The following is a 23,985-nucleotide window of genomic DNA, read 5'->3' as shown; positions in this document are numbered from 1 at the left end:
AGAATCGAATGTGTACGTATAGTCCCAAGTGTTTCTCCTTCTCTCGCGAACGAGCGTGAAGCGTGCGCTAGAGATTGGTAACAACCTGCTATTTTATCGGGCCCGGTAAGTACCGGGAAAATTTACGGGTGCTTCGAGAAACGCTATTTCGGGCCCGGTAAACTTTCCCGTTAACCGGCCCGGTAAGTTATCGGGCCCGGTATTTACGGGAGCTTTCGAGAAACAGGCCCCTGGTTGTTATTCCCTGCCATCGCTTTGAAAAATCCGCTAGAGAATCTCGCAACTCTCACCATTTGACAACATCCACGCGAGACCCCCCGATATGTGCCTGGATCCGCGCGGATATATGACGTCAGGATGGCGCAATTTGTTTTAAAAATAGAAAAATTGTCCCACATCATAGGTGTGCGCGGATCCCAAGACTTACGGTCTCCGTCCCCGATTATGGCTCGTGGTGTAAACAGATCAGTCGTTTTTCGTTCAGCAGGGGATTTACCCATGACAATTTTAGCTAATACAATTTAGGTATCCTATCTAAGGAGCTCAGATACGGGAGAACCCCTCTCACGTGCCCAAGAGGTACCAAAATCGCTTTTTAGCTCCTACAAGGTAGGACGAGCACCCACGTCCTTTTTATACGGGAGTCCGCGCCCCCCGGCCCCGGGAGTGTAAGCTGGCGTAAAATGGGGGAGAGAAAGGGGGAAAGGGAGTGGAAGGGTAGGGGTACAGGGGTCAAAAACAGCCTCGTGTAATCCCGCTACACAGATTAGTTCGCTTTTTCTAACTCAAAGTTATTCCCTTGTTTGAAATGGGGGCCAGGGTACCGCGGGGGAACTTCTAATTTCCCGCCGAAAAGCGCGGTAGATAGGGGTATACTATAATGCAGATACTTGAAGTATTCCATGACTTTTGCATTACGAGAAAGAAAGGCCGCTTCGGCCATTCTTCGTGGGCGAGACGAGCCTAGATTTTGTTTTCATTTGTAAACTGCAAGTTAAATGCTGTACAGAGGCTCATCAGTTCATTTAATACGGTGCTAGTGTTTGCTGGTGCAGTTCTGGTGTTTAAATTGGATGCGCATGGTGTTGTGCGGTGGAAGTAAAAACAGCTGATAGCTTACCTCCTGGGACAGCTGCAGGCCTGTTTGGCCTGCTGGCAAAAAGAAAGCTTAATTTCATCCATATTCACTTTAAAGAGAGCGACTCATGGAAATGCTTCTTGTAAGATCCTCTTTCTTATCTAGAAATTTATCGTTCAACAATAAACTCTGAATTTTCTACTGATCACGAATTGGCTTCACGCCGTTGGCAGGGTTTCTTTCACGTCAACTGTGGAGTTGCGCAAAGAGCCTCCGTAGTTATTCTGTGAAGCTGAACTTACGACCGACATACATGGGCCTAGTGGAAGGAGGTTGGTTGTCGTTTCTTTTATAATCAAGTTTCTTTGTAAAGAAAATCTCTTTTGAAAACATTTGGGCGTTCGTTGCAATTACATACTATATCTCTGCAGGAACAGTGCTGAATAACGTCTGCGCATGTGCGAGATGTCATCACAACAAATTTCGGCGCGAACGTGATGTGTGGTTCTTTCGTGTTCAGTTGAATGATGACAAGAAAGGGGCAGGAAATTTTCAATTATTTGTACACCTAAACGCAAATGTCTTCTTTTCATGCTTTGGAAAACGACAATTTGAATAATTTGAAGTTTTTTTTCTCCCAAAGAAATGCCGAGAAATGCAAGAAAACTTGTCATCAATGCGGTAAATAGTCAAAGCAGGATTTTAGAGCAGGATTCCTGATTTAGAGCTTTGGATTCAACTGCCATGACGGTTTCTTGGTTTTGATTGACACTCGTTTGCTTCGTTTGAGAGATAAATGATGTTTGGGGGACATTGAAGGCAACACGAGAGTTTGGAAAAGTGTCGCCAGTGGTAAGTATTACGATCTTTGTTTTGTAATCAAAATGGCACCTTTCTTGAGCGAGTCAAAAAATTTTTTTGAACATGGAATTGCTCTCGTGAAAAATGTATGGTCAGCACCTGCATGCACTCATAAGCTTACTCGCAAAACTTAAAGCTCAAAAAATGCTTTCTCCAGGTATGTATTGTTGGCTACATGTACCTATACAACTGTACAGTACTTTTATTTACAGAGTTTGCTTATCTTACTCGATCGATATTTAAGAAGTAGAAAACATGTACCATGTTTCTATTGAGTTTTAGAAATCAGTCCAAAGAAAATATGTGTGCTGATTGGTTAAAAATCGTGTTCCTATAACTTGATAGAAACACAGAACCAGCACGAGCTGTTGACGTAATGTTGGTGCGAGCAAAGAGAATTTACACTTTGACAATCAAAGTCAACAAGTTTTTTTTCCTTGTTTTTGTCGCAGTGTTTTCTAAAAGAAATAGGAAACATGTTCTCCGTGTTTCTATTGAGTAATAGAAACACTTGTGAAAGTTTGGGAGAACTCGAAAAAGCTGTGGAAACACTCGCCTGTGGCTCATGTTCCCACTGCATTTCTCATTCTCCCAAACTTCCACTCGTGTTTCTCTAACGCGATAGAAACATGGTACATGTTTTCTGTTTCTTAAATAGAAACATGAGTGAAATTTTGGGAGAACAAGAAATGCTGTGGGAACACAAGCCACAGGTGAGTGTTTCCACAGCTTTTGCGAGTTCTCCCAAACTTTCACGAGTGTATCTATAACTCAATAGAAACATGGATTTTAAACCAATCAGTGTGTGTATTTTCTTAGGGCTGTTTTCTAAATGTTATCATCTAAATGAAACATGTTACTTTTCCTAAATTGTGCTATCACAGACATGTATAGCTCTAAATTTCCCGCTCTGAAAATCTGGTATTGGTAGTAAATGATGGGAACAACATCCTCTGGTGGGTGAAAAGTGTAAATGAACTTGTGACTCTTGCACAAATTAAACTTCTTTAGCACTTGTTCCCGTACCATAAGCTGAGCCAAGTAAAGCTGCTGTAACACATAATGACAATCGGTATGGATGTGGCTTCTTGGATAACAAACCACCAATTAAATATGAGAAGAGTTCGTCAAAAAAAAAAAATGCTTAAAGATAATTACAATATCCTGCACAGCATTTAAGGCAACATGGAGTTGGCCTTGTTCTGGTATTAGTGAGGTACTTTTCAGTGGAGTTGTTAGCTATTAGTTTTTGTGAATAGCACCAACCAGGCCAGTCTGCAGAGAAGGGAGGATTTCCCTCAAGATAATTGTTAACATTGGAATATTTTGAAAACACGTGTTCTATAGACTCTTTGTAATTCTTGAGACTTTTCAAGTCTTGCTCACACTCCTCTAAAAGCTGACAGGATTGTAAGCTTTCAATATCTTTATCACATGGCTGACGGTAAGCCCTAGAAAACATGTGAAAGAGTTGTTTAAATAATAATAATAAAAAAATTATTGGATGTATTACTTTACAGATTTGCATGCTTTCCTTGCATATTTTGTGCTCTAGATTGTCCAGTCAACGTTATCCTAATGGCAAGGCATAGAAAAATGAAGAAAGCCTATTACCAAAAATTTTACACCAGATCAGGGAAATTCCCAGATTAGATTTTTCATTTGTGCGGGAAGTTGATTGATGAAGTGATTTTTCATGTCTGAGACCTCTGCTGACGTGTAGTAATACAGCAGAACTGTCTCCTCCTCCAAGGCACATGTTTTCTCCCCCGATGTTTACTTTGACTTGTCTGTGTGGGCTGACATTTGCTCTCTTTATTGCTGGGATGTGTGGATGTATGTCTAGCATAGAGGAGAGCATGTGTGCAATCTTTTTTTGCTAGTCAGTTGGAACATGTTTGCTGTGGATATTGTGACAATCATGGAGGAGTTAAGTGGAAAAATGAAAATGTATCTTTATTTCCTCATTCTTGAACCATGTGTACATGGAACTGTACATGTACTGATACCAATGTTGTGTCTTGTGTATGTACATACAGTATTAACTTGTTGTAGTTGTTTAGTAACATGATCACTGTGGGTCTCTGCCATGTCTGTCTTCATGTTGTGGACCGTTCTGGGATTAACTGAGAAGCCTAGCACTGGTCCAGGAGACAATCCTTGTAATGATAATCCGCCAAGCAATGAGTACAGACCACAGTCTTTTTGCAGCTGGCATGTCTTCTGCGATCTGTAATGTTTAAAATAATTAATTCATACCACTACACAGTGTACATGTGACTTTAAAAATTCTTACTTGATGTACTGTATAAACAACTCTGCTCTTGTCCAGGAACAAGCTAAATTAATTAAATTTTAAACTACAAACCTGAAGTATGATTGGTACTTTCATAATGTGCCATTTTGTAGCTTTATGTGCCATATGCACATGGCGCATGCATGGCCTTCCCAATCCCTGTTGAAGTATACAAGAGGTTAGACAACATCTTACGTACATGTAGTTAATTACAAGTTTGGAAAGTTTCTCATTACTTACATTCTTACTCCATCTTTAATTTGTAATGGGAGAATGGAGTTAGTTGTTAACTGAACACTTGATAAAACAATGTCAATAAAACTATAAGTTTATCTCAGGGATCTGTGCCAAATTTGTTGTAACTATTGAAACACGGTCTACTTTTCAGTCATTGAAGTAGTCTTGATTACCATCAACCTCCTATCCACTGTGTTCCTTGCTTTCAGATTCTTCATTTCCCTCATGATCCAGATCTAAACAGAAAACTTTCACTGCCACTTCTTCTTGTTCTTTCTTGGACGTCACAAGTTCAACAGACTCTGTTTCTGTGTTTGTACCTGCTACCCCATCTCAGCCATTTTCCCTTGTGTTTCAATACAGAATATGTTGTCTAATATAGAGTACTTTCTGGTAACCGCTGCTTTTAAGTCTGATTCTGAGCCTGTTTACTTTGCTGTGGTTTACTCAATGTTGATCGATGTATGCAATGCAAGTAGATTGAAGCACTGTTGTGGCAAAATTCTCCACAAGTTTCAAGTCTATTGACTCATGAACTCTTCCCTAGAAACTTGGCTCATTTTAGAAAGGTTTGTTTATTTTAGAATTTACCCAAGGGAAAGTGGGCATTGTAAATGGAAAAGTCATAGGTGAATGCAATGGTTGACGGCTGGTTTTGAAAACAACAATGTCTGTTTTGATCATGATCACTTCTTGTTTTGATTCTCTTGCTCTCATTCAACGAATATTTTGTACTTTTTGACATATCCTCATAATGTATTCTGGTCCTGGCACCAAAAAGTAAGCTGATCTTCTAATGGTACACAAAATTCAGAGTAACTCTTGGTGTTCCGGTTTATTCACAACTACAATAGCTCGGTAAACTCGCAGTAAATTTGCTATTTTCCTCACTCATGGTTTTCTCATATTCCTCAGAAGTGTTCATTACCTTACTTGGTAACGCTCTCAAATGCCACAAACCTATATGGGTTGGGGTTGGTCAAAACTCTTGTACAGTGGTGGTGAGTGAAATCTTTCCTGTTGTCATGTGGCTGTGTTTCTTACAGTAAAGTACTGGTAAAAATTCTGGTTTGATGCCAAAATGTATGTTTTTCCTGTCTTCTTACAATAAGAAGACAATTATTATTGTCTGTCAGTTATGCTGCACTGAAGACCCACTGAATATTTATAGAGTTACAATCAGCTGGCAGACTGGCAGAGAAAAAACATGCTGAAAATTTCTGGACTCTACACTGGAGTCAACGTGACTCCCTGTAGGAATTTTTTTGGAGGCACAGATATGTTTTTGGTATAAAATAGTTAAATTTGACATTTTTTTAATCCATGGTTACAGTGATATCAAGGAACTCACTGGAATCACTGGAACACATGTTGCAGCTCTCATTTCTTGGGAAAATCAATAATTAATTAAAGATACTTACATACATACATCGCCTTTACATGTATTTCACCTTGGATTTACAAGAGTAGCTGTAAAGCTGATTTATCAGAGAAAATAATAAATAAAGGAATAAATAAATAAATAATAAATAAAAAATAAAATTGCATATTATATACAGTACAATAAACTACTATTTTCATAAGTAACAATTGCATCGATGTTTGAAACAAATTTGGCATATTGTAGCTCAAAAGAAATTTGGCATATTTTAGCTCTAAGATGTTCCAATGCATGGAGTGATGTTCAGATAACATTACACACAACTTTCCCTTCTCAAGATTTCCTTTCCTTGGCAGATATTTGGAAATCACCTTTGTTATGAGCCTAGTTCCCAGTGTTCTTCAGTTTGACTACTTGAGTTAAATCATGCAAGTTTTTTGCATGGTTTGTCACAATGTGCCTCATTCAGCTTTCTGATGAAAGTGAACTTAGATTTTAATTCCTTGGTTTTGAGCATAACACCAGTTAAACTTAAAGTTTAAAACTATAGGCATGTATTGTGAGAATATTTTTAACACAATTTCATAATAAATAATAATAATGAATGATATATAAATTATAGATTAATAATTGGGGTTATCATTAATTTAGGGAGCAGAGGCCTAGTTTCATGAAGAACATGGATGACACTGATTCTAGTGTTTAGGACACAAGCCTCTAGCAAGGTCTGGGGGAAAGCTCCCCTCAAAATTTGGAATTTCAGAGGCCCTCAAATGTTATTTTATGCATTCACTTGAAGATATTTCTCAAAACATACACCACACCCTGAGCCTATGGCCCTTCTCTAGCTGCAGCCTAGACTGTCCTGAGAGAAGGACAGTCAAAGCTCATTGACATTCCAAGGAACATGGATTTAGCTTAAATTACCCCAAGTTACTGTGCTACTGGTATTACAATGGCGATTACAATTTGCCATTTGTGTATGTGTTTAAATGTTAAAATGAAACTACTTTGGAACAGATAACAAAAGCCCGGAACTGATTGATGATTTAGTCATGCCAGTGAACCAGTACATCCGTGCTCTTTTCAATCTATGATTCCACGTTTAAGTCGACCACTGATTCTTCGAAAATCACTGTCAGCCTTTTTTTTTTTTTCCAGAAAACGTGTAATTGTTCATTGCTGCAGCATCAGTCCTTTTGATGTCCTTGATTCCATTCTCATTGTTCTGAATAATGCATGAATGAATTAAATCTGTGCATAACTCAGAAGCATGCTGAACTTAGTTTCAGATTTCAGGCAAGCTCAACCAGTGAGAAAATGTAAAAGCTAATTCCAATGTGGAATGCAAAAATGGCTTTGAAGAAAGTTATCTCTTATTTTCATTACTCTATACAACTTACATGGGTACTATTTAATGAACACTAGGCAGCTTGGAAATTGAGGTAGCTGGTTTTTAAGCAAGTGGCTGGCACTGAGAACCCTGAATCATAGTTATGTAGTATTAATAATAATAGAAAAGTATGTGGTTGAAATTCAACAGTCAGAGAACAAACTTGACTGGAAAAACCTCAATCAAAATACTTCTGCATCTGAACACAAAGTCGCATTACAGAAGACAAGATGCTTTGGTTTTCCATTTGTCTGTTGCTGTTGGAGTGTTGGAGTAGTCAGACTGTTCTCCAAAGTCACATGAAGCTTGCTTTATTCTCGTTCATTCCTCAGTTATGATGACACAAGTCTTTGTCTCACATGCACTTTCAAAATTAATTTCACTTGATCTTATTCTTATACATTGACTACGCATACATGCAGGAATTTTCAGTAACTGTCAAATTTCTCTCATCAGTAAGTTCAGCTTAAGTGTTATGTGAACTCTCACCATTTAGTTGCTGGAACTTGTCACAACACTTACATAATAATTGCAACACCTTTCTGACACACTCCCTAACCCTAACATAAAGAAAATAAAGTATTGATCAATGGCACCTTTTATCAAATGATTTCAAAGTTCAAAGCTCAGGCTGTGTCCAAGTTCTCAAAACAATGATATGTTCAGTTGAGGACAGTTTATTGTTCTCTTCTTGATTTATCATTTATAGGTTGCATTGTTCAATATCCAAAACTTGTTTTATCTAGCACCTTGCTGCTGCTGAATCTCTTTTAATCTGAAAACCAGGGACTTCTTGGTTCAGGCCCGGGTTACCTTTTGGGGTCATGAGGTTGCACTCAAGTTTCAATGGGTCCAAATGCTGTACTAGTTGTCCCAACATACTGTTAGCAGTCTTGAGTTGTACTGTTTGTATGACACTGTCCTTCCCAGGGTATACTCGATTCTCTATGGCCATCAGCCATGATCAAAGCCAGGAATTGTCTTATGATACTATTAATTTTTGCTTGTGGGGGATCTTTTCCCTATATTGCTTCAGGTTGAAGATTTCCCTCCTTGTAATCTCTTCCCTTGTCTGGTTGAAGTTGAAGGATTGCTTTCAGAAGGCTTTTGTTCTGGTTTGTTGGAAGACGATAAACTTGTTCAACGGTTTTTTTGGCGACTGAATGATGATGTAGACTTACCTGTGTGACACCTTTTACTGGACCTGGTCGAAGCTGTACTTGTGCTTGCAGTTGACTGGGACACTAATACATGAAAAGTAATTTGCAACTTAATAATTATTTATACTATCTGCATTGTATAGAAAAAGTCTTTCAAATTCTTGTGGTGAAAAGTATTTATTTTCAATTTTTGTAACAAGTACTTGGTGTTGTGTTGGGGACACATCTGCAACAACCACGCCCCTCCTCTTTTCTTGTCTCTCCTCAATAGCTTCTTCTCTGGGCTGCTTCCCTAACATTGACTTCACTGGAGCTGGGGTTTCCTATTTTTGTGTCTTCTCGAGCTGTCGTTTTCATCAAAAAATATAGTGTTCAGTATTATAGTAAAATATAGTGTTTAGTATTATCGTGGTGGGTGCTTTACAGCCAGAAAGTTTCTCATCAGAACATTTGCTCACTTGTTTGCCATTTTAATTTATGTTACTAAAACAGCCGATTTTTCTTCAAGGAAGTTGAGGAGCTATTAGGATGATTAGTGTCACTGTTGGCACCACAACAAAGGTTTTGGAAATGTTGTGTCCAAATATAGAAGTTGCAAACTTTGGCAGCCACAAAGGTCAAGGGTAAACATTAAACAGTGCAGTCTGCTGAGATTGGTCAATATTTTTTCTTGGTTGGGGATTTTCACCTATTAGCAGGTCATCATTTTATAACAGGTGCCATTGACTCCAGGGCTTGACCTTGGCGGTGGTCAACTAGCCAAATACAACTGGATTTTCAGACTACCAAAATTATATAGACTACCAATATTATAGAGGCAAATATCTTTGTCAACTGCAGAAGATGAATTCATGCCATCTGATAGAGTGCTGAAAAAATAACAAATTATGTGGAAATTTTCAGGGGTAAAATGCAGAAAAATGCATCAATTAAGCACAGTTTAATTTAATTTACACAGTTTTTCGAGCATTTGAACTCATTTCACATTGAAATGTAAACCCACAAGCCTTGCAAAAATTTGAGACTGCTTGTTCCAATCTCCACTTTGCTTGATCTCACCTCTGTGCATGCGTCATTCAATGACACATGGCTAATTTTAGAATGAAATATGGCAGACAAAGAGTCAGAAAATGGGGTGAGCTTCAAAAATTGTTATTTTATCTCTTTTCATGAGTATTTGGGAGATACCAGGAAGGTAACTAGGAAAAAGCATTTACTGAACACTCGCCAGGAGCAACTTTTCTTAGCCAAGGGGCACTCATCTTGTATTTTGTGGTAGAGAGAAACAGGCTATTGTGAACAGGTATCAGTGGGAATTGCTTTTACTGGTGGAGCAAGGCACAAGGAACCATCCGCCTGGGAGCTAGGAAACTCCATCACTTTAATTGAATTTGCTGTTTGTAAGAATGACGTCGAGATCACTTCTTGTTATGTTTTTGGCCCTGATAAACAGTGTTTCTGCCAGAGCACGCCATTACAGGAATCCCGCGTTCCAATCAGAGATGGCCCCCAGAAAAACGAAAAAAGGGCCAATTTGGCCCTTTCCTTTTACACTACAGGCATAATATTTTAAAGCCATCCCAGGGCTTGAAATTATGATAGATACGGTTGCCAATGCAACTGACATTTTGTCCTTGGCGACCAAAAATTCCTGTTTAGTTGCCATAATACGGCATAATGGTGACTACATTTCTCGGTGTTGATGATCAATTACGGTTATTTTGTCACACAATATGTCCTTCTAGAAAATCACATTGAAAGATCGTTGCTTCTGAAACATTCAACATAAGAAAAGAAGTCAATCTGTCCTTTTACTTTGCTGCATTAATTCTCTCATACTGGAAAACTGACCGTGTTTGAAATCACCCTATAATGCATTCCAAACTCTTGATCATTGACTACGTCATGTATGCCTATGGATTGTTCTGTTGTAATGCAAGGATCCTTCATTTTGTGGAATCTCCCACAGTGGCTGGTTCAACAAACACTTAGAACTGTATCTGTTGTTTTCTCCACTTTATTGCAGCTTCGTTTGTACATTCATTCTGATCAATCTTATCGCTCTAATCGTTCTGACTTAAAATTACAATATTCACTAGATTTTATTATCACTAGCGTAAACACCTTGGCTATGTATGTCCGGCCGCAAACCTAAGTTGGCTAAGGCTCACTATTGTTTCTCTGCGGTCTGTTCTAAGCTCCTAATGCGTAACGCTTGTGGTTGATACTAATTTCCTTAGCGTGGGCTACAATTATTCTTTGACAATTACCAAGTATAATCTGATTACACTGATCCTAAAACCACTAACAATTGATTGCTTCAAGCTGAGTCATATCTATTTAATATTCGTCACAGGATGTGGCTACAACACCCAACGCAAATTTCTGCTTGCGAAGCAATATAATTACTAAAAACGTGCTTGAACTTAAACAAACAAATCTTCTAAATATTATACTAAAAACTTGTTGTGACACTTCATACTAGTATCTGATTCAAAAGAAACTTTACTGAATAGAAACACTTCAAAAAGCACTTACTAAATTTAATCATAGATCCTAATAAACTGCTTTATTTTCCTTGGTACCCTGATACATTTTTTCCTTCTGTAGCTTTCAATTTATTGGCCCCTTTCCTAAAAAATTGGCCCCTAAAAAGATCTTTAGGGGCCACTTTGGCCCTCAAGTAAAATTTTCTGGCTGAAACACTGATAAATTTAGAGGATCATCTTTGTTCCCTCTGCAAGGGAGCACAATGTTGGCCATGCCAGCAGAAAATACACCAGATCAAGAAGATCAGGAGCTTATGTTTCTGTTGTGGGGTGGCATAAATACAAAGACCATGGGATGTACAAATGAGCTTGTTCAAGTTAAACTTTCCTCAGATAAAAAAAGAAATAAAAGGTCATCTAATGGTACAAACAAATGTGAGTCACTAGATTTTGTTGTTGACTTAATTGCTTACGTGGCTGGTACTTTAAGAGGATCTAGCTCCACAGAGTTTTTCCAGAGTGGGACAATTTCATCTCCTGGAACAGGTCATGGCCTAATAATGATAAAAATAGGTCGGCAGTGTGTACATGTATGGCTTATGAAATTGAGCTGTTTTGATGGGGAAGATTACAAATTATTAGCATCTGGTCTGTTATTGAGTTTCTATTAGTATAGCTAATATCTGATTATGGTTAGATTTCAATATTGTTCCTGTCAATCAATAAAACAAGATAATTAGCATACAATAGTCCTGAAATGCTCATTTTCAAGATGAGGGTTATTGGGTAAACTTTGTTATGGATGTCTCATTTTGACAACGAAGGTTGCACATGTAACCTGAGGATTTTAGGAACTAAAAAGCGTCAGCATCATCTCCCATAGTGGCCAGATAGATTCAGTCATGATTTTGTGTACGTAACCAAGTGGAATTGAGTTCTGAAGTTTGTCCAAGGCAAGTGATGTGAAATTAACTCTAGGGAAGCATTTCATATGAATATTTTTGACATTTTGTGTACCAGTGCAAGAGCACAAAACTTCGCAGGAGGGCCGGGACATACGGGAAATGAGGTAACCTACACTAAAAGCCACAATGAATGTGTCACTAATTTTGGACAATACATACATGTAAAGTATCACAATGCTGTATTTTCAATAAAGAACACAAAAATTTCGTTGAGGTAGGTGGCTATGGGGTTGCAAATGGAAGAATTTAGGAAAAAAGATAGATGCATAACAATATCAGAACACAAGCAATATTTCAATGAATTGTATGTTGAGTAGTACTTATTAACATTGCTAATAATTTTTAACCCATGAAGATTTACAATTTTTGGAGGTTTTATTTAACAGAAAGTTCAATGGAGATAGAGTGTCATCATAATAGAATTCAGGAACTGTAAACAGAAACAACTTACACACAACAGAGTTCAATGTACAGGCAAGTTCATGATGTTATCATATGATTTTAAATACCAGAATCTTTCGGGTTTTCTTATTATGGACATTGTAATTTCATGCCAGTGTGTCTACCAAATTCAAGCTATGTGGAAACATGAAATGAATAGGTGAACTTGATATCATCATGCAAAGTGCTAATCTACTGTACAAAAAGGTCCAAAACAAACATGGTGAGCAAGTGAACTTTGTGTATCAATTTCTGTTAGAGCACACAAGAGGACTTGTGAGACCTGCTTCACTCTGATTTGCCAGGAAAACATTGAACATCTGGCACCAATCAAAATTCAGCGTGACTGGCAGTTCGGAACTGATCTGTCACGACAGTGCTTTTAGGGGGTCTACAGATGTGATTTGAACCCTGGTTATCTAATTGACATCAAGTAGCTTTAACTATAAATGTAACAGATGTCAGTTCTATTGAACTGTCTTCATAAAAATTCAACAAAGTCTAAGCTAAATTAATTCAAGTGTACTTTGGTATTTTAAATAAGCTCAAGAAAATTTTTCAATTAACAAATGTCATGAGCCTGCAGGGTGTGTGCAGTTTGAAGTCTTTGAAAAATTTACAAGCACTTATCACTTGAGAAGTCATGTTATTACTTATTCGTAATGTATACATGAAAGATACACATTCACGGTAAATCAACAAACTGACAGCAGATAAATTTGGTAGTATTGACTTAATGAAGTGTATGCTATGAAAATTTGTCCTTCAGCTGAAATCTTACTCAGGAATACAATTTTGTTAGTGTTTATCAATGTACATTAAAATGTCCAAGCTTTTGTTTATTTCGTTTTGCTCAGCCACTGTGTATCAATCAGTACAACCTACTTTGTGTAAATCTGATTGGTTTCTAGTGTGATCTATTGTTGCTGAACCTAGTTTACATTTGTACTTGAGTTATTACTTTTGCACTAGTGATACGTGAAAAAGGCACCTAGCTGTTTTCAGCCAATCAAAAGAGTGTAATTTTTCATGTATATCAATACTGTGATGAATTAATTAAAACCAAGCAAGTAACTGAAAAGGAGTTGTAGTCTATCACATACATTGAATATTACAGGCCCTGGATTTTCCTCCACATCATTTGCCAACCTTAACAACAATGGCATGTAAACATTGTAGTACATAAATTGGGTAAACCAAAACACTATTTCATTCCATATTTTGTATTGTCCAACAACTTGTTTCAATGTTTACATTCATGCAAAACATCATTAGCATTATATTCCAAAAATGATCCTTGAAATGTGACAAAGCATCTTTTGTTTTAAGGAAATTGTCATGAGAGCCGATTGTTGATCGGTATTGTTCAACAGAGATTCCCATATTACTTCTGCCAAAATCGTGGGCTAGCACACCCTTGTCAACTGTGTGTGGATGGTTTGTCCAATTTGATTCAACAGCAACAACAGCAAGGACAACACAAGCACAGGAGAGTCTCTTTTGCTTTCGAGTAATTTCAGAGCCTTTCAAATACTTTCAGACACTTTCTGCTGAGCAGATTCAAGGCGTTAAATGTTGGCTTGGGAGAGTCAATAATGACTCCAAAGTTTGAGTGTGGCGCAACCTGCACCAAAGGTCCAGACCGTGAAATGTTGACCTACAACTCCTCGCTGTAATCGGCACTTTGAAGACAAGGCGACTGTACGAAAGCTGGCCTGTGAAATCTAAGCAACAAAGATGAATGAATAACTAGCTAAAAAACAATCTTCGACAACTGTTACGCACAAATACAAAATGGCCGCCTTCTGAAGCATTAAAGCTCACGTAACTTAGCCAAGTGTAGACTGGAGCCTATCCTCGATGATAGTAAACCATGCGACAAGCGCTCTGTTCACTGTGACAAATTCAGGAATAAATATCTTGGATCACAACATTGCGTGGTTTACACTTCGTGTAAACAAATGAATGAGCTGTTCTATTTGGGGGATTTCTTTAGACAACAGAGATGTTGAACATGTGTTTCAACAGACATGCAAAGATGGAAATTTGTATTTGTTAAATATGAGTGGATACACTTGGTCATGTTTAACTGGAAGCATTGCACCAAGGGCTTACCGTCCTGATGTTTTTAGAAAGGAGACACTTTATATATTATTGGAGGGGTTCAGTTGCAAGATGACAGTGCAGTCCAGTATTGGAATATAACTGAAATATGTGCTGTACAGTTTAACTTAGACACAAATCAAATTGTGTCAAGTGTTTGTGAAGTTCCTACATCCACACCTCAATACCTTTCATCACAAGCTGCTACAATTTCTGATAACATGGTTTATGTCTTTGATGGCTACATGGCAAAGGATAGAAGCATCACAACCAAACCAAATGTCAGTTAAACTTTGTTTGTCTTTGGTCTTGATAAACTGGTATACCTAAGCAAGACTGCACCTGCCATGCATGCAACTGCACGCCACAATATGTTTGCATTAGGCAGTTCAACCTTGTTAATTTGTGGGGGAACCAAAATGGAAATTGTCGTGTTCACGAAGTTGTTACCACAAGCTGATCTACGTGATCTTGGTGACAAATGTCAAATCAATGTTTTCAATGTAGTCTACTCCATTCCATGGCTGAAATGTGTGGGGCCTGTGTAAAATGTGGGTACTTCAATTCTGCACTGGCATGAAGGAGATACAAGAAGGAAAATTTATTTGCAGCAACTGTAAAAAAAGCAATAAGAAGTAGTGTCTATTGGTTGGTTTGTTGCAGCTTCAAAGGGCAGGTGATGTAGGTATGCCCATGCCGATTACAAATACTGCATTCATATTTTTGCTTTGCAACATTGCTAAGTGTTTTTTTTTTGGCTTTTTGCAAACAATAAAGCCAATGCATTTTCATTATGTCACTAACACTATGATAAAGGGAAATTTTCATTGAATGATTTTTTGCACATGTGGCAGAAGGTTTTGTTGCTTGCCTCATCACCCTCTCCAGAGAAGCCTCCCATGGTATCATTGCTCTCAGTAACGTCTTGGACATGCTCTATGGTTTTATGCACATACATACATACATACAACCTTTATTTATACACGATAAAAGACGTCAAAGCTAACAAGCTTGTGGGGTCGTGTACTAATAAGATACATAAAATAACTACAATTTATAGATTAATAATTAATACAGTTAATAAAAAATTAATACAAGAATTAAGTAATTCTTATAAAAAATATAATTTTGATAACAACGAATGAGATCAATAGTTAAAAATAAATAAAATTCTCCGATCTTTTGTGAATTATTTGTGGGGCTAAAACATTAAAATTAAATTCCTTAAAAGTGTTACAATTAACAACATTCTTCAAAAAAGATTTCAGGTCTGTGCTCTCTAGTATCGATCTATTAGTTCGCCCTATAGCATTCCAGAGGACAGCCCCTCTATAGGAAATGGAGTTTTTAACGTATTTGGAGGCAAAACTCGGTACTATCAGCCCATACTTCATTCGTGAAGAAGGTCTGTCGCCGTGGATAATCAACTCTTCAGCCAAAGTGCTAGGGAGCATGCCATGATAACCCTTGAAAAAAAGTTTAATTAAAGAACGTTTATACATATATGCTAAAGTGTTCCACTTAACGGTAGCTAAAAACGTCAACTGTTGGCATGTCCGGTGGAAAGCCAAAAATAATTCTAGCAGCACGGCAATGTTGTCTTTCCAATGTTTTAACTAACTCTGTCTGATTAACCCTGCCCCAGACGGGCATCGCGTACGTAATGGATGGCTGGATAACCTTTACGTAAAGTGACTCGCACACATGACTGGGTAGAAACTTGGATTTCTTCAGGAGGCTCAATTTGTTTGCAAAGTTTTTAATGACTTCTTTCAGGTGAGGTATCCAGCTCAGGTTTTAATCCAAGGTAACACCCAGAAGCCTGGCCGTAGCCTTGTATTCAATGATGGACTTGCCGATATAAATGGCAGGCAGCGGAGCAATAAGCCGAGCTTTGGAGAGTAACATAACCTCGCACTTGCCAGGATGTGGAGTAAGGCGGTTGTTAACACACCAGTTGAAAAGTACAATTTAGTAAATTGCAGGCGACGTCTTGCAAGGAGCCTGTACAGAAAACCGTAGTGTCATCAGCGTACATAAAAGTATCTCCAGATTTAATGAATGAAGGTAAATCATTCGTAAAAAGCGTAAACAAAGTAGGACCCAACACCGAGCTCTGTGGTACTCCGCACCTAACATACATTTTCGATGATTCTTTTCCATTTATCGTCGTGAACTGCTTTCAATTCAAAAGGTAGCTATCGATCCATGCATAGAGTTCACCATCAATGCCGAACTGTCCATGTAATTTGTCCAATAAGCGCGAATGTAATACGCTATCAAAGGCTTTCGTGAAGTCTACAAAAGCGACAGCGACTGTGAGGCCGTCATCAACAAACTTCCTCCGTTTCTCTTTGAGATGAATGAGAAGTAGCTCAGTAGAGTGAGCCTTCCTATAGGCCCACTGATTAGGAGTTATCAGGTTATTGTTCGTCACATGATTGACAATGGCGGTATTGATTTCAGATTTGAGCAGCTTGCTTGGAACCAACAAAATAGAGACTGGACGATAATTTCCTGGATCGGTACTGTCATCCTATTTGAAAATCGGAGACACCCTTGCAAGTTTCCAACCCTTGTATGCAGTTTCGTGGTGGATGCTCCATCGGAAAAGGCTCGTGAGGTGAGGGCTCACTGCATGACTGGCTAATTTCAAAAGTTTTGGAGAAATACCGTCAGGACCGGTAGCCTTATTGGATTTAAGATGCTTTATTTGTTGCAGAACGCCAACTTCAGAGAGCTTGACCTTGGAAAGTGATGGTACGATTTTTGTCTGTGTCACCAAATCAGAAGACAGCGATTGCGTGATTGAAGGCGGGAGATCAAGCGCCAATTTCTCACCAACCAAGGCAAAATAGGTGTTTATCAAGCAAGCTTTCTCGTCGTCCTTAACAACAAGGTGACCCGACTCAGTTTTTAGTGGACCAACAACAGTTTGCTTCTTCGGTGCAGTGGCTTTTCGCACTAGATTCCAATATGCTCTAGTAGTCTTAATCTCAGTAAACAACTCATTGAAGTACATAGCTTTGGCCTGACGAAGGTCAGTGGTAATTTCGTTTCGAATCCTCTTGTGCTCGCTCCAATTTTGTGGGCATTTAGTGTTCACGGCCAATTTGAATAGTTTGTATCTTCGGTTAATCTTAAGACGGATACTGTTTGTAATCCAAGGAAGTGAGGAGCTTCTGACCTTTACATCTTTAAGAGGTGCGTGTTGATTACACACATCAAGGAATAACTTGTTCCAGGCCCATAGTTTGTCATCAGGATTGTCAAAAACAGAGGCAACATGAAAGGGCGCGAAGGAAATATCCTGCTGGAAGTTGGCCTCATTAAACTTCTTGTAGTTCCTAGTTTTGATTTTAGCGGGAGGCCGTTTTTGTGTCAGTCGAATAGAAGTGTGAATTAAGCTGTGATCAGAAATTCCCAAGTGGAAAACACCAGATGAATGGATCAATTCTTTCTTGGATGTCACAATTAGGTCAATTAGTGATTCACAAGTTGGTGTCACACGAATTGGCGATGTTATTGTATTCTCTAAATTGAAAGCATCAAAAATACTCAACAACTTTGCTGTGTTCTTGTTCCTTGATACAGTGTTCAGAATGTTCAGATCGCAGTTTAAATCTCCTAATAGGAAGATGTAGGATGATCTGAGCCATGCGCTTTCTAATTGTTTCTGAAATTTATCGAAGAAGTCATTATCATCTGGTGCTCTGTAAATAACAGAAAATAAAGGAGTTACTGATGAGAAATTCACTTGAATCCAGATAGCCTCAAGGTTCTTATCAGACAGATCTCTTCTGTAAATGACAGTAAGATTTTCCGCGTAGTACAGCACACACCCTCCTCCTTCACGTTTTGGCCTATCCAAACGGAAAAAGGGAAGACCCTCAATTTCGATATGAAAGTCAGGAACAGAACTGTCGAGATGCGACTCTGTTATTGCGAGAATGTCGAAATAACATAATTCTTGTAGCAAGCGAATCTCATCAATCTTCGATCGAAGGCTCCTAACATTCAGGTGCGCAACTTTAAAATCTTTAACAGATGATTGCCGCAGGGTCATTGCAAACTCCCTCAAACTGTCATCTACAACAGAGGGATCTGCATAATCATCTGAGGAGCCGATGCATAAATCTCTAGCAACACCTCCGTAAGCCTCCTGCGAATTGATTATCGAAGAACCAGGACCATCATTCGGTTGTTCAAAGAAAGAATCACTGAACTTTGGTAAAGAGCAGAAGGAACAGGTCCAAGGGAGATTAGAATTCTTAAGATAGTATTTGAAAGTCGCTTTGCTCATATTGATGCACATTGCATGAAACCACCTTTGACATTCCACACACAAAATGGCGTCTTGATTATTTTGCACATTGCATTGGCATTCTCCGCAAGGATATTTAGTGGTATTTCTCTTCTTCGGTCCAGGATTTGGATGAATATCCCCTGACTTCAAGTGCAGTTGAAACAAGCTTGTAGCTCCCGTGTTGTGAGGCACCCTTGGCAGCGTGAACGTCCTCCAGCGTGTATGCCTCGAAGGAAGTCGAAATGATAAAACTTCTTCCAGGAATTTTAATCTTAATGCTTCACAGCTGCTTCGGCTCGTAAGGTTGGTGCGTTGATTTGGTTCCAGAACCACATATAAAACAAGGAGCAATAAGCAAAGAGGAGCCCAAAAGGGTTTAGAAACTGCGGAGCCACGCATTACATGTGTCGCCGCCATACCAGAACCACATAAACACATAACTACTCCATCTTGCATAAGAATAGTACAGCGTGAGTTGGCAACCAAGTTCTATAACCCTTGACTTATAGAGATACCACTCATCTGGAAATTCTTCTTTTGGCTTTCTGGAGCTGAAAAGTTTGTTCATAAATCTCACTGATAATAAAAGATTTGAAAAATTTGGCTTCTTTACTTCAGATTGGAGAGGATGAAGAATGTGGGGTGCATTCTTCTGCGTGAACAAAATCCTGGCACAGTTCCCTGGTGGCAAGAAACAAGGATTGATCGCAATTGTTTGTTTCCGATGCGTGTTAAGCTTGTTTGTTGCCTGTTCAATATGGTGCTTAATATCTGAAGTTTTGTTCCATTGGATGACACCAGCTATTTCCTGTGTCAAAAGGTTGTAACAAAATTTTCCTAAGTTTATCTGGGTTTGAGTTGCATCTACTTTGCATTCAGAGTGTTCAATATTTAATGTTGAGTGAGTTTTGACCCCCTTAGCTAGTGCAGCAAGTTGTGTGAGAGTTAGTTTGTCAAGATTGAAATAGAGTAAGTCAGCAATCTGTTTGGTGTCTTCCAAAGTACAACAGATTTTGAATGTGCCTAGCTTACTTATAGCTGTTTCTTGTGTGGCGTAGCACAGGTCACGTAGGAATTTTGATCCTGCGCCCTGTTATCCACCATCAGTACGAGCTCTTTTTTCATCCTTCATGGAATTAACAAATGTTACATCAAGGTTACAGTATACCTTTGGGTCAGCAATTTTCTTCAAATTTGGATTTTTGGTTCAAAGTAGTGGTCGAAGAATGATCTCTAACTTCTGAAAAAATTTTTTGAAAAAGGCTAAGTATTGGCGGAGAAATGGCGGTTTTACATTTTAGTTGGAAGTAAAAGTTTACCTCTTGCTTGACCACCCTATGGCACGTATGCAATCAACCGAGACGGTATCCCAGGAATTATCTGTATGGATGTCACAAATTGATCACTCAGTGTATCAGCATTGTTGTTGTGACTACCAAACATTTTTGGCATTAGGTGTAACGCTATTAAGTTATAAGTAAACATAGAGCACGTTAAAAACATGGACCAGTTTGAAAAAGCGAAAACAGCGAAGAACGAATGAAACTACATCAATGAGTGGAGAAGTGAAAGTTCGCCACACTGTTAGGGTTAGGGTTTCGTAAAAGTCTGACAAAGCTGTGTACAAGCCTTTTAGTCTTCCATGCTCATGATATTGGCACAACACATCACACAATTTTACCTTTTGGTAGGATCCCTTCTGTTTTTTTCCCTTTCTAAATTTGCATGAGTTCTCATGATCATGGATTTGGTTTATTTTCAGCTTTTCTGTGCATCCATTTTCAGAGTACTTGTGAGATATTGTAAACAAATCAAAAACTGCCAACATGAGTTGATGCAGTGGCAGGATGTCTTCCCCCAAGTCAACACACTGGCGACATGTAGGGCACACACCATTGCAGGCCAGCCAGAGTTGAAGGCAGTGCTCAGAGAAGACATGGTGACAATTACTGAGCATTACTGCCTCAGTTGGAATGTTCACGCAGATCTTACACAGAAAAATATGTGCAAAATGCTTTTCTTCAAATGCCAGTGAGCTCATAAGTGTCACCTTCAAAAGGATTATTTAGCATTGTTGGTATCTCTTCATGGAATTGCTTCTTTGAACTCCCACTATCAACAGAACTTGATGGTGAGGAGTCACTAAGAATTTGCCTCACGTGTTCGGACCTCTTTTTGCTACTTGGACTTGCTCCAGGTGAAGATTCACTGCTATGCCCAATTAAGATAATGTCAGGAATGTTGCCCCTCTTTCTTGGACTTTTTCTTAGAAGGAAACTACAAATAGGGCGAGCTCCCTCTCTTGCAACATAAGACTCACGAGAAGAGAATACATGACAATTACCTTTTTTTCCTGGGAACTTTATTTTGCTAGTATTTCTGTTTCTTGATTTCTGATCATGGTCAAGCTTCATAACACAACATCTACACAAGAAAGAAGGGTACTTCCTCTGAACATCACAGCTTACATCCAAGTTATCCACTGCGGGCACCTCGATGAATTCACTGGCTTGTTTTGGCTTTCAGCTGCTCGTTTCAGTGTTGAATTTGAATACGTTCCCACCAACAAAAGGAGGCCAGTTTAATCTTGTGATGCGAATAACAGGGGATGTCCATGTCACAGCCAATGCTCTGAAGAGTGAAACTTTGTAGACAAGTTAATGGATGTTCACATATGTGCATACAGTTGAGAAATCTCTCACCTTCCTCTGAAAATGGTTGTGGAAACCACAACAGTGATAAATTTTGCTGGAATGAACCGGAACTGTCTTAAAAAAGTTCAAAATTTTACTGCTCAAAATATGTGTAAGAAACTTCAGGCAAAAACCTTGAAGGAACTCAAAAAATGGTTATAATTACTATCCACAATACCACCGCCTTGAAAATACAGAACTGGTTGGAACAAACTGCACATGTCTACGGGATACTGATTAGTCTCCAGCCTCTCTGCACATTTTTTTACCCACGTTCAACCAGCCAAAGAAGACATTTTTGGATGCGTGAGCGACTACGGGTGGAAGACTGAAACAAGCTAATTTGCATAAATGAATTTGAATAAGAACTTTTCATTGTACATTTGGAGTGCAGAATTTGTTGTTGCATCAGTGGAACGTCTGGAGCTTAGTAATCTGGCACTTTCTACAGAACAAGATTCCAGGCTCTTTGCCTAAAGTAGGTTGGAATGCCTAAAAGTTAAAAATTTGTCACAAACAACGTATTTTGGCGCATTTCCTTGCTGTTTTAGGAGAAAAAAAGTTTTATGGCTAGTAGAAAGAGCTCTTTGGCTAGTGAGATCTACCATGTTATTAGCCAAAATTCCACTGGGATTATGTTACATGGGGTAGGTTCCTCCTTCCTCTCTTGTTCTGGAGCTTTGCAATAAGTTTTCATTGAAATGAAAACTGGCTAAGATATGTCTGAAAATATTGAATCCCTCTGGTTGTTTTGACAAAGCTTGCAACAAATTATTTGAATGAAAGTGTTATGCATTAAGTACCTGCAATAAGGAGGCCCTGTTAGGGGGTATCTGAAAAATCCATAACCTGGGTAAATTTTGGAAGTAACCTGTATCCCAATTTTGTAAAAAGAAATATCCCTAAAATAAAATTCTAAAACAATCTACTTAGTATCCCTAAATGAACATTTTGTGTCACATTTCCTGGACACTTGTGTTTGGAAAGGCAATAGATTTAAAAACGCATCTATCCTTGACATGCGCCTCACTGAAAACCTACATTGCTGTACATGCACTTCCCTTCCTGCCACCCACCAGTGGTCAGTAAAGGCTTCAACAAAGGCAAAATGTGTAGGTTGCCATGAACTAACTATTGAAAAATAACATTTGCAAGAATATTGAATTTAAATCACACCTACAAGTCAGGAGTACCCAATGACTGTTTCGAAGAAAATCCACCGTACAGTGTGCTCAACATTACCCGAGTGTCGCTACGTCAATCTTGTTTAATATTTAACTTCCCTGGGAAAAAAATACCCACTCTTCACTACCAGCAAGCAGGATTTTGAAGTTATCAGACTCCCAGTCAGTGCTTGACGTTGAGGTTGTCAACGAGCCAGCATGCTTTAAATTTGTCACCTAGCTAGCCAGCCTAAGAAAAGTTTGCCAAAAGTTTGCCAGCATGTTCAAGTATACCATTTTTTGCCAGCCAGCGAGCAAGTAATCGCAATATACCATAGCAAGGTACATTTCCTTAAAGTGCACCTAACCCCCCAAATTTTTTTCGCTATAACGAATCTACTTATTATTTGAAATAGTTCTGCGGAAAAATTCTTGGATTCCGTTAAATCCTTGATTTTCTGTGCCACGACAAAATTTCGAAAATAGCTCCAAGACACTGCCATTTTGTTTCACGACCGAGTTTGAGGAGAATGGGTCCAGCGGCTCTTGTGATGTCTACCCAGGAAGGTTGGATATCTCATTTCCTCTCATTTCCTTCAGGATGGCGCAATACACATTCGAAAAGTGCGCAGAAATGCCTTCCAGAGGTGCTATCGGCTGTTGCGGCAATATTCCAGATTTAAAGAGAAATATACTGTACAATTTACTGACGATGATTGGCTAATGGTGGAATAAAGACGTAAACGATGGTTGATTTTGTCGAACCGAAACAAGCGAACTGAATCTGTGAGAACCATTGAAGAACTCTCACTGGAATTTGTTCTGCAGACTTTCGAACGCTATTTTCATGAATTTTCTGCTTAAAGCTAACCAGCAATTTGTAGAAATACTACTGACAACCTGTCTTCCAATCCCGCAGTATTTATAACAACCGGCAAAGTTGTGTGATCAGGTCATGATCAAGAAGCGTTATACTGATATGTAAATGGATCGCAACTGTACGCCGCTAACCAACACTTATTTCTCTTTTGATTTAGATGAAAGTCGAAGATTAACCCTCTAGAATTACATGATAACAAAATTGTTAGACTCACAGAGTTTTTCAAAGGTTTGGAAATTAGCAGTGCGACAAAGATTCTGTGCAATAGCGTCGAAAATATGACCGCATAACATTATCTGCGGACCGCTTAGGGAACACATCTTTTTCGCTTATCTGACGAATTTCACTGTAAACTTTGAGAACAATTTACATTGGTTATTTGGAGTTACGACTTAAAACGTGTGACAATGTGAAATCGGTAATTGTAGGAAATGTTTCCTTTTGCCTTGCTTCCTGCAGCTTCAAAAATACAGGTCCAAACAATACGATTTTCAATCGATCGAAGCCAATGTTTTGGAGGTCATCAAGTCTCGAAAACT

General features: G+C 38.7%; 1 long non-coding RNA gene across 1 annotated transcript; it reads left to right on the top strand.

Annotated features, from left to right (window-relative positions):
- The first annotated feature begins 910 nt into the window (after positions 1-910).
- Positions 911-22,300, top strand: LOC149099724 (uncharacterized). Its single transcript, XR_016203755.1, has 2 exons — positions 911-1,930; positions 20,496-22,300. It is a non-coding gene; the product is annotated as an uncharacterized LOC149099724 (long non-coding RNA).
- Positions 22,301-23,985: the final 1,685 nt, after the last annotated feature.

The sequence above is a fragment of the Orbicella faveolata genome, unplaced genomic scaffold (assembly GCF_042242905.1).
Source record: "Orbicella faveolata isolate gen_17 unplaced genomic scaffold, um_ofav_v1 contig_46, whole genome shotgun sequence".
Classification (NCBI taxonomy): Eukaryota; Metazoa; Cnidaria; class Anthozoa; order Scleractinia; family Merulinidae; genus Orbicella; species Orbicella faveolata.
This window is presented reverse-complemented; position numbering and strand designations above follow the sequence as displayed.